The sequence below is a fragment of the Rutidosis leptorrhynchoides genome, chromosome 3, assembly GCF_046630445.1.
Source record: "Rutidosis leptorrhynchoides isolate AG116_Rl617_1_P2 chromosome 3, CSIRO_AGI_Rlap_v1, whole genome shotgun sequence".
NCBI classification, from domain to species: domain Eukaryota; kingdom Viridiplantae; phylum Streptophyta; class Magnoliopsida; order Asterales; family Asteraceae; genus Rutidosis; species Rutidosis leptorrhynchoides.
This window is the reverse complement of record NC_092335.1, coordinates 546,996,936-547,008,680: the sequence shown is the minus strand read 5'-3', so window position 1 is coordinate 547,008,680 and position 11,745 is coordinate 546,996,936. Positions and strand designations below refer to the sequence as shown.

The window sequence follows — 11,745 nt, the reverse complement described above, 5'->3', positions numbered from 1 at the left end:
TATTGATAATTCTATTAAGGATGATAATAATGATAATTTTAAAAATAATAATTTTGATAATTTTAATTATAATGATACTTTTAATAAAAAATGATAATAATAATAATAATAATGTTAAAAATAATAATATTAACGTTAAAAAAATAATACTAATAATGATAATAAAAATAATAATAAAATTAATGATATTAAAAATAATAATAAAAATAATGATAATTCTAATAAAAATAAAAACGATAGTTTTAATGAGGATGATGTTTATAAAAGTTGATAATAATGATACTTTTAAATAACAATACTAATTCTTAATGACAATTTTTGATGATATCAATATTCTTATTGATATTACTAAATATGATAATCATATTAATATTAATAATAATAATAATAATAATAATAATAATAATAATAATAATAATAATAATATTAATGATATGATAATAATAATTATAATAAGATAATAAGATACTACCTTAAGAAAATATGTAGGATGAAGTTTCTAAAAAAAAATGCCATAGTGCAGTATCGAACCCGTGACCTTTCAAATATACCCAACACCCCACACCATTACTCCGTCTCTTTTATCTGTTATTATTTGCATTCTAATCTCATTTATCCTTATTTCCGCATTCATCTTTTTCACCCAGAATTTAAACTGAGCAGCAGCCCATATCCCAACATTTTATGATGATTATCACGGCCCAAGAACTAACCCAGCTTAATTCGATCTAGATTTGTCTCGTGAATTAAACAGCTGGAAGTGGGGTTTAATCATAATCATAAGCTTTACCTAATTACTAAAATAATAACACGTCCCTTTTATTATTATTTTTTTGTCGGCCATCAAAAAGGAAAACAAAAGGCACGCTAGAAGTTTAATTCATCATTCTTATTTCTTCTTCATTGTTTGCTTCATCACTAATATCTCCATTGATTACTGTTTAACGAAACAAAAATAGAAGAAAACTGCAGCAGCCATATATCGAGGGTTGCTTATGGTTTTGGATGATCTCAGGTGTTTTGTTTTGAACAATTTACAGTAACAAGGATTGGGTTGAGGGAGAAGTTCGTAGGGTTCAATCAAAGCAGGAAAGAAAAATAAAAAGAATAAACTACAGTTTTGTCATCGTCTTTATTTATCGATCATCAATCATCACTAATATCATGTTATCGGTTGTAATCAGAAGCAGTTTAGCAGATGATAGTTTGCGTTTAAAGAGGAAATAGAAAATAGATGTAGTAGTTATTAGGTGGGTTTTGGTTTGGGCTTTTTGAAACAGAAATCAGGAACGGGGTAGTAGGTTAATGGTTTTTCGACAGTGGTAGTGATATGGGTTTATTCGAGTAGCAGTCTTTGGTTCCTATATGAATAATACGAGCAACAGTAAAGTTGCAGGTGTCCTTGGGTTAGTTTTAAAATGATTTCATAGAGTACTAGATGGGTTATGTGGTGGTTTTGTGGCGGTTCTTTATGGTGGAAGGTGGTTTTTGATCAAGAAATAGAAAAATGATAATTTGTGGTGATGTTCCATTGGTGTTGTTTGTCGTGAAAAGAGTTAACAAAGATGGTGATTTATGTTGGTACATCAAGGTCCTGTTATGGTGGTTTTTCATTGGATTGATTACGATGATGTTGAGTCTATTCGAAAACTTCATCAACAGCAACAATATAGAAGCTCGGGACGTGTTGGTGGTGGGTTCACGATGAAGAGGGAGAGAAAATGAGAGAGAAGGACGGGTTATGGTGTTTCACGGTGGTGTTCATGGTACACGATGATGAGGATGGAAGTGGTGGTTCAAGTTATAATCGAGTATAGTAAGTAATAACAATTTGCAAAGGTTTTGGTTTGGGTTGTGATCGTATGATGGGAGGTTAAATGATTTCTCTGTAACTTGTGTTGATCGAATTAATAAAGAAAGGAAAAAAAGAGACATAAGATCACGGGTGTAACACAAAAAAATAGTACACTGATAGTGATTTTAATCCGTATATGTATTTATTTATATTTGTATACGTGTAAAGCTGTATGTATATGCTTATATATCAGTATACGTATGTACATAAATATATAATTGTATTATGTGTATGTATATGTATTTGGCTGTATTGATACATCCATTTATATATCATTATATATGTATATGTATATATATAATTTATATATTTTGATAATTAGCAAGTATAAATATATTAATACTATTAATACTAATAATAATATTACTAATAATAATAATAATAAAAAAACTAGTAATAATATGATAGTATTATATTAATACTATAAAAATCATGATTTTTATTTACTAATAATGATAATATTAGTATAAATGGTAATAATAAACTTATTAGTGATACTAATAATACTAGTTATATTAATATTATTAATGACATCAATAATAATAAACTTAAACATATAAAGATTAAGGTTTAAATTTGGTCGAAAATTTCCGGGTCATTACACCCTAATACTATTGGTGTATGTAGGTCTTCCTTAAAGTCCATTACTACGAAATCCGTAGGGTAAACGAATCTGTCAATTTTTACCAATACGTTCTCAACTATGCCCTTAGGATATCGACTTGTATGATCGGCAAGCTGGATTTTCATTTTAGTTGGTGAAAAGTCTCCTAATTCTAATCTCTTGTTGTAGTGACCCGTCATAATCCACCTGGACGAAGTCTTCAACAGCTGGTCCCATTGCGAGGTACTGACCTCTATATGCCATGAATGACTCCATGTAATATCTTTAAAATGAGCAAATGTACAGAGGAAGATTTCTTTCAGACCTGATGAAATGTCCCGTTCATAATGATTATAAACATTTCATATTAATTGATTTCGTTGCGAAGTTTTGACCTCTATATGAGACGTTTTTCAAAGACTGCATTCGATTTTTAAAACAACCATAACCTTTATTTTATTGTTAAAGGTTTTAAAAATATTACGACTATTATCAAATAATGATAATCTAAAATATAGCGTTATCACACGACCATTACATAATGGTTTACAATAATATTACACATCAACTTAAGTCTTCAAATGCAGTTTTTAAACAATATTATACAAGCATGCAGACTTCAATCTTGTCTTTATTTAGCATGTAACAGCGGAAGCTCTTAATAATCACCTGAGAATAAACATGCTTAAAAAGTCAACAAAAATTTTGGTGAGTTATAGGTTTAACCTATATATTTATCAAATCGTAATAATAGACCACAAGATTTCATATTTCCATTTCTCATAAACAACATGCAATCAGCATAAAAATTATTCATATGATGAACACCTGGTAATCGACATTAACAAATGTATCTAGAATATCCCCAATATACAGGTACACTCATCTGTATATAAAATTGAAGTACTAAAGCATCCATAACATGGATGGGGTTCGTTAGGCCCATAGATCTATCTTCAGGATTCGCGTCAATTTGGGGGTCTGTTTCCAAATTCTTAGGCTACCAATCTGAAAGGGTGATATCCGGTATAATGATTCAATCATAGAATATAGTTTCAAGTACTTGTGTCTATTTTGAAAAACATTTATAAAAATGCATGTATTCTCATCCCAAAAATATTAGATTTTAAAAGTGGGACTATAACTCACTTTCACAGATTCTTCCTTCGTCGAAAATAAGACTTGGCCACGGGTTAATTCATGAACCTATAATAATTATATACATATATATATCAAAGTATGATCGAAATATATTCATACCATATTTTATTACGTTTTAACGATTTAAGTTTGTTAAGTTGACAGTCCAACGTTAGTAGTCCATAATTAATTGTCCACAGTTAGTAGTACAGAAATAAATCAATATATATATTATCTCGAATCAATCCACGACCCAGTGTATATAAGTCTCAGACTCGATCACAACTCAAAGTATATATATTATTTTGGAATCAACCTCAACCCTGTATAGATAACTCGATCATTACCGCATATAGAGTGTCTATGGTTATTCCAAATAATATATATAGATGACGTCGATATGATATGTCAAAACATTGCATACGTGTCTATGGTCTATCAAGATTACATAATATATGTTAGAATTCATGTATAATACAATATAAGTTAGTTAAGTTATGGTTAGTATAGATTGGTTACAAAGTTTCACGTAGCTAAAACAAGCAAAAGTATCCAATTTTATTTTACCCATAACTTCTTCGTTTTAAATCCGTTTTGAGTGAATCCAATTGCTATGGTTTCATATTGAACCAAATATTAATAATCTAAACAGAAAAAGTATAGGTTTAAAGTCAGAAATATAAGTTACAAGTCGTTTTTGAAAGAGATAGTCATTTCCGTCGAAAGAACGACATCTTGATGACCATTTTGAAAAATATACTTCCGCTTTGAGTTTAACCATGATTTTTGGATATAGTTTCATGTTCATATGAAATATTATTTTCTCATAAGAACAATTTTTAAATCAAAGTTTATCATAGTTTTTAATTGTCTAACCCAAAACAGCCTCCGGTTTTACTATAACGGCGTATGTCCGGTTTTACGGTGTTCTTCGTGTTTCCAAGTTTTAAATCATTAAGTTAGCATATCATATAGATATATAACATGTGTTTAGTTGATTTTAAAAGTTAAGTTAGAAGGATTTACTTTGTTTGCGAACAAGTTTAGAATTAACTAAACTATGTTCTAGTGATTACAAGTTTAAATCTTCGAATAAGATAGTTATATATATATATATATATATATATATATATATATATATATATATATATATATATATATATATATATATATATATATATATATATATATATATATATATATATATGAATCAAATAATGTTATGAACATCATTACTACGTCAAGTATAGTAGGTAAACCTACTGGAAATGACAAGAAATGATCTAGAGCTTCAAAGGATCTTGGATGGCTTGAAAGTTCTTGAAGTAGAATCATGACATGAAAATAAGTTCAAGTGAGTTTACTACTCGAATTAAGATTGTTATAGTTATAGAAATTGAATCAAAATTTGAATATGAGTATTACCTTGAATTAGAAAGATAACCTACTGTAAATAACAAAGATTTCTTGAGATTAGATAATCACTTGAAATGGATTTGCAAGGTTGGAAGTAAGCTAGTAAACTTGAAAGTGTTCTTGATGTGTTCTGGAGTTGTTGTTTTGTAAGTTGGTTTATATACGGATTTATGAGCTAGATTGATGTAGATTCTGATGAAGATGATGAAGAACACTTAGAACAATGGAAGAACACTTGAGAGAGAGTTGTTTGATGCATGAAAGTTGAAATCAAAATGTGTTAATGGTTGGTGAAGGTTCACGTGAATTAGGCCTCATCATATAGGCTCCATTAGTTTGTAATTTTGTGAGATATTTCATGCAAGTTGCCAAATGATGGTTCCCACATGTCTTGGTGACTCACAAGGGCTGCTAAGAGCTAAACATTGGAGTGTATATATCAATAGTAAATACATTTAGGAGCTGTGTACTGTACGAGTACGAATACAGATTGAATACGAGTAAACAGAGTTACTGTAGCAAATAGTTCTACTGTAGTAAATAGTTTTTACTGTAGTAAATTGTATTTTACTGTAGTAAATAGTTTTTTTACTGTAGCAAACTGAAAATTACTGTAGCAAACCGAAAATTACTGTAGCAAATAGTATTTTACTGTAGCAAATAGTGTTTTACTGTAGCAAATAGTGTTTTACTGTAGCAAATAGTGTTTTACTTGTACATCTTTGATTTAGTTGTATTTCTTCTTATATATATATATATATATATATATATATATATATATATATATATATATATATATATATAAATAAAAACTTACATCACAAAAAAAATGATTATATAATCATCACAAGTTATGACGTTCGTGAATCATCAGGCAAATGGGGTGGTCAATTGTCTACATAAACGCATTTCAATTAATCAAGTCTTAACAAGTTTGATTGCTTAACATGTTGGAAACATTTAATCATGTAAATATAGTTTTCATTTAATATATAATCATGGGATAATCATGGAAATGTTCGGGTCACTACACTTGAGAATAAACATGTTTTAAAAGTGTCAACCAAAAGGTTGGTGAGTTCATAGGTTTATTGTAAACAATAAAATTCAGTGATTTTGATAGACCACCAGGTTTAAATACAGTACACATATCTCGTGTACGAAATCATTTTTCACAATGCTTGGTAGAGTAGGTTCGTATCCTTTTCTACCCCGTAGGTTGCCTCGTGATTTTTAATAACCGTACACATATCTCGTGTACAAAATAACATACATATAACTTGTGTATAAAATCATTCTCTCTATACATAACCTTTGCTTGGTAACCGACCTTAACATTTAATGCGCATAAATAATATCCCCAAAACAGAACCTCTCGTCTGTATAAATATATAAACCTCGAAGTACTAAACACCATGCCCACTAGCTCTACTGTCTAGTGAACATTATGGCTGGGGGTGTTAAACCAGGTAGCTACCTTTAGGATTCGCATCAATTAGTGGCAATTATAACGTCCAACTAATTCTTAGGTTACCAAGCTATAATAATCAGGGGGAAATATTCACGTCAATTGTCCAACTAATTCATTAGAGGAATGTTTTACTTGTGTCTATCTTGTCAAACATTTATAAAAGCATTTCATGTATTCGCAGTCCCAAAAATATATATTGCAAAAGCATTTAATAAAAAGGGATCAAATGAAACTCACGATACGATATTTTGTAGTAAAAATATGCACACGACTGAACTGAACAATGCAGGATTGGCTTCGGATTCACGAACCTTTGAAGAAAACAAGCTCCAAAAAGAATACATCCCTGCTCGGGCTCGAACCTGAGACCTCTCGCTAACCTGACAACACTCATAAACACTCCTCCATTTCTGTTTATCTATTTAATCTTATACCCATATTTATTTATTTCGTATTTCTTCATGTTTCTTCTTCTTTCCCAATAAACTAATCGACTATAATTTTACTAAATCATTATTAACTAACCATCATCTAATCATCATCAAATCACAACAGTAAGTGGGGTTTGAACATCTTTGTAAACATCAAATATCATCATCGCTAATACCCCTATAAAAGTGTTCGACCAGAATTTTTACTCATCCCAGGCCCAATTAACAATTAAAGCTCTCGGACCAAGTGCTTCACAAACCCATTTAGAATTAACGGCCCACGATCTAAATTATATAAGCCTTAATGCCCAGCAAAACAAATTAAAGCCCAAACAGAATTGTTGTGTTGTGGTTGGAGGCCTGGCCACGACAACAAAAAAATATTCGATGGATTTCCTTGTACGTATATATATATATATGTTGGTTGTAAAAGAAAAACCCTTAATCAATGGTTTAATAGCTTTGCAAGTGGGTTTATTGGCTTTAGAAATTGTCGGCCATGATGATTTAAAATGTCCCACATATCTTCTTTATCCTCCATTACCAAAAAGGGTCTCGGTTTCCTCTTCTTGTATTAATGTCGATCGAGGAAAAATAACAGCAATACTACCGTAATATATAAGTGGGTTTTGGTTTAATTTTTAAACTGAATAATTTTGTAGTGCATCTCCACTATTTCTTTTTAATATCCCAAGTGGGGTTAATCTTTTAGTATGTGTCGGCCAATTAAGGAAAAGAAAGAGAAACGTGCCATGTGATTTAGAAAAGTTTTTATAAAGTGAAATCTACAGATTCAAATGGAGACATATAAAGCAGCAGTAGTGTTCTTCGAATGAACCACAAAAAAATAGCAGTAGTTTACAATGACTGTAGCAACAAGCATGGTAGCTGCAAGGTGGGGTGGTTGGGTCATTTTTAAATAGAAACAGAAGGAAAGAATTAGCAGTTTCAGCAACGGGTTAGATGATGGTGGTTTGGTGTTTGTCATCGAAACGGAAACAAGAAATACAGTGAGCCTTTGTGTTTTTGAGGAGAGAGAGAAGGTGGCATGGGTGTCGGGTGTTGTTCACGTCCGAAAATAGAGGGTGAGAGTGGTGTTCGATTTTTTCTCCATCATGTAATTATATATGTTTATATATATAAGTTTGATGTTTACGGGTTAAATTCCTTGGTTGATATTTGATGGGTTCAAAACATTTGGTGGGTTTAGGGTTGTTCGATATAGAAACAGAAGAGGAGCAAGAGCATCAATCAGAAAACGAAGAGTAGAAGTAAACAATGGCAGTTCCCGCAAAGAAGTTTAGTAATAGTAGCAAACAATAAGAGGTGTTGGTTGGTTGTGATGAATGAGTTATCGATGGTGGTAGGAGGTGATACCCGATGCGGGTTTTTATATAGGTGTAAGTAGTATATGTATATGTATCTTAATATTTCTGTTTTTTTTTACCATTGCAGTAGCGGATATATATGTTGTGCATTTGAATGATTGAAATAGAACTCAAAGGTACGATCGATTTGTTTTATATTGAAGAAGGTGTCGACATGGTTCTCCAGTGGAAGAAGTCAGGAAGGAAAAACAAAACAGATAGTGACCTGTAACAAATTCGTACACTTATTTGATATTTATTTCTTACAGATTTTGTTATATAGCTTGGGAACAGTCGACCAGAAGAATCAATCAAGAAGAAAGAAAATAGAAGTAGAAAGTGATGGCTAACAGATTCGTATTACATTTGATATCAATGTCCCACAATTTTTGTATCTGACTGTTTGATTTTTCTCCTCCTCCATTCGAATTGCAGTAAGGAATAGCATCGTACAAAGCTAGCTGGTAATCGAATAATTAAAGTTATTAAAAGTGATTCGATCAGTTTATTTGTATTGAGAAGTTGATTTGGACACTCAACTGATTTTGTTGTATTTGTGAATTCGCCTGGTATCAATTGCAGACAGGAGGAATCATGAGCAGTAGAAGAACAAGAACAGAGAAAATAAGAAGAAGAACAAGAAGAAGAAGAAGAAAAAGAATAAAAGCAGATTGTGATGTTCAACAGATTTTGTATGTGTCGTGAAATAAATTCGATGTGTAACAAGATCAGAGAGACAGAAAACAAAACTAAATAAAATTTGATCATGATGTGCAACAGCATTGATTCTTTATCTGAATTTGATTTTTGATATCTAATAACTTTTGTATGTATCCGCATTTAATATATAAATATGCTAATCATAAAATTCTATTAATTTCATATTATTACTAATAGTAAAGATACTAATAATAATAGAAATAATGATAAAAAGAAATAAATATAATGACAATAAAATTTTAAATGAAAATGATAATTTTTAGTAATAATAATAATATATACTCATAATAATAATTAAAAATTATAATTTTTCTACTAATTTTAATAATAATGATAATACTAATGATAATAATAATATTATTAATTATAACACCTTAATTGTATCAAATTTCATAACTATATATTATATATAGTAATATTAATAATACTGATATTAACATTCATATTAATATTAATAATAATAATAATGAACTAATAATAATAATATTAGTATAACAATTATATTTTTAACTTGTAACCCCATTTAATATATTAATACTACAATTTATTAATTATATAATATATTGTGTGATATCATTCAATGAATATTTAATATTTATAACTTTTATATATATTACAATATACCTATAATAATAATGATAGAAATCATACATTTTTATATATAGATTCATTTTAATTACAACTTAATTACTCTGTATATTACTTTATATTTTTATATATATACCTATAATAATAATGATAGAAATCATACATCTTTATATATAGATTCATTTTAATTACAACTTAATTACTCTGTATACATTTTTATTTACAAACAACTGTTCGTGAATCATCGGGAATAGTTAAAAGTCAATTGAATATATGAAACAGTTCAAAATTTTTGAGACTCAACCTAACAGACTTTGTTTATCGTGTCAAATATATTAAATCGTATCGAGAGTTTGATTTAAAATTAGTCGAAATTTTCCGGGTCGTCACACTTGTAGAGAGAATATGGGATTAGGTTGATACTTGCTCCCAAACTTGCTCCCAAACCTGCTAGCGTATGAATGATTCCAGATTGGTAGATTGAACACAGAAAAATGAATCAGCCCGTATCTCCTAGTTTCTTTGGTAGAGAGTTCCTGAGTAATGTCGAGCATTCTTCACTCAGTGGAATTTTTTTAGAATCTGGTATCCTTTCCTTTGTAGAGAGAAGCCTTCGGATGTATCTCTTCTGGTTGGGAACTTTGGACATGGTGTCTAGAAATCTTCCATCAAGTTTGTAGGTATCGAGCTTGGATGGTTCTTTGTGTAGCATCCCAGGGTAAGGTATACGAACTGGAGTTGCAGTGGGCAGCTTTTGAGTATATGTCGACTTGTTCTTGAGCCTAGCTGACCTCCTCCGTGGTTCTTCCTTTGGGATTATGGAGTCCATTTGCTTAGCTTATTCTATGTGGGGATTTTGGATAGTATTACTAGGTAATCTTCCTTGCGGTCGGGTTTCAAGACGTTGTGATAACTGTCCGGGCTGCGTTTCTAGACTTTTGAGCAGAGCCAATTGATTTCTTATTAGTATCTCCGTCTGATCTTGTCTAGATGCAGTTCTCTAATTTAGCTGTTGTTGTCCTTGAATGAACTGAGTCAACTGATCATCAGTCCCGAGAGTAGGGTTGGTTACTTTCGTAATTTGGGTGGTTGGGGAATTCTCCTCAGCAGGTGGACCAGTGAGTGGAAGTGGTTGATCATAGGATAGTTGAGATTGTTGGGGTAGATAAGGTGGGTAACGATAGCGAAAAGGCTGGTTGTTTCGTTGAAACTGGTTAACCCTAGGTTGTTGATTGAATCCGGGATTTGGTTGACGAGCTGGGTATTGAACGTAACAGACTGAACCGTCAGGGTTCTCGTACTCAACTTGATATTCTTCAATAGATTTTGGGTTGGTACAATTAACATAGGCATGAGCCTGGTTGACCTGTTGCGGCTGCGTCTTTAATTCTCCGAGTTGTTTGGCAAGAGATTCCATCTTATCTGTGAGGGATTTGATGGCCTCCGTTTGATTGTTAAGTGCGGAGAGTGGGGCAGATGATGGAGTTGTTTCACCACTGTTCCAGTCATGATGACGCATTATCATGTTCTCGAGCAACTCCCATGCTTCGTCTGCGGTTTGGTTCATCATATTTCCTTGAGCTGCTACATCGATCGTCATCCTATGATTTACCGTAAGACCATTGTAGAAGGTACAGATATGAGCTGACCGTTCTAACTGATGATTAGGGCGTTTCTTCAGCAGGGTTTTGAATCGCTCCCATGCAGTATAAAGAGATTCATCATAACTTTGTTTAAAGTTAATGATGTCATTCTTGAGTTTGGTTTGTTTAGAAGGAGGGAAATATTTGGTTAGGAATTTAGTAGCCATCTCCATCCATGACGTGATGGAATCTTTTTCCAGTCTTTCAAACCATGTTTGTGCATGATGAGTGAGAGAATAGGGGAACAAGTATAGCCGGACTATATCTTATCCTATCCCTGTCTGTTTGTAGGAGTTTGAAAGAGATATGTATTTATCAAGGTGAGAGTTAGGATCGTCATTCGGTAATCCATAGAAAGGACAGCTGTTTTGGATGAGCTGTATGATGTGATGTTTTAACTCGAACGAGTATCCTTGAATCTCTGGGAATCTGATCGGTCCTCCCCGACCTTCAATCAAGTGTTTGGTGTTTTCTGCTAAAGTAACGCGTAACGCCATTCGATTTCTGATT

The 11,745-nt window shown here is 31.5% G+C and overlaps 1 non-coding gene across 1 annotated transcript; it reads left to right on the top strand.

The window, feature by feature from the left end:
* Window positions 1-11,247: 11,247 nt before the first annotated feature.
* Window positions 11,248-11,353, top strand: LOC139903249 (small nucleolar RNA R71). Its single transcript, XR_011778084.1, has one exon. It is a non-coding gene; the product is annotated as a small nucleolar RNA R71 (small nucleolar RNA).
* The last annotated feature ends 392 nt before the right edge of the window (window positions 11,354-11,745 follow it).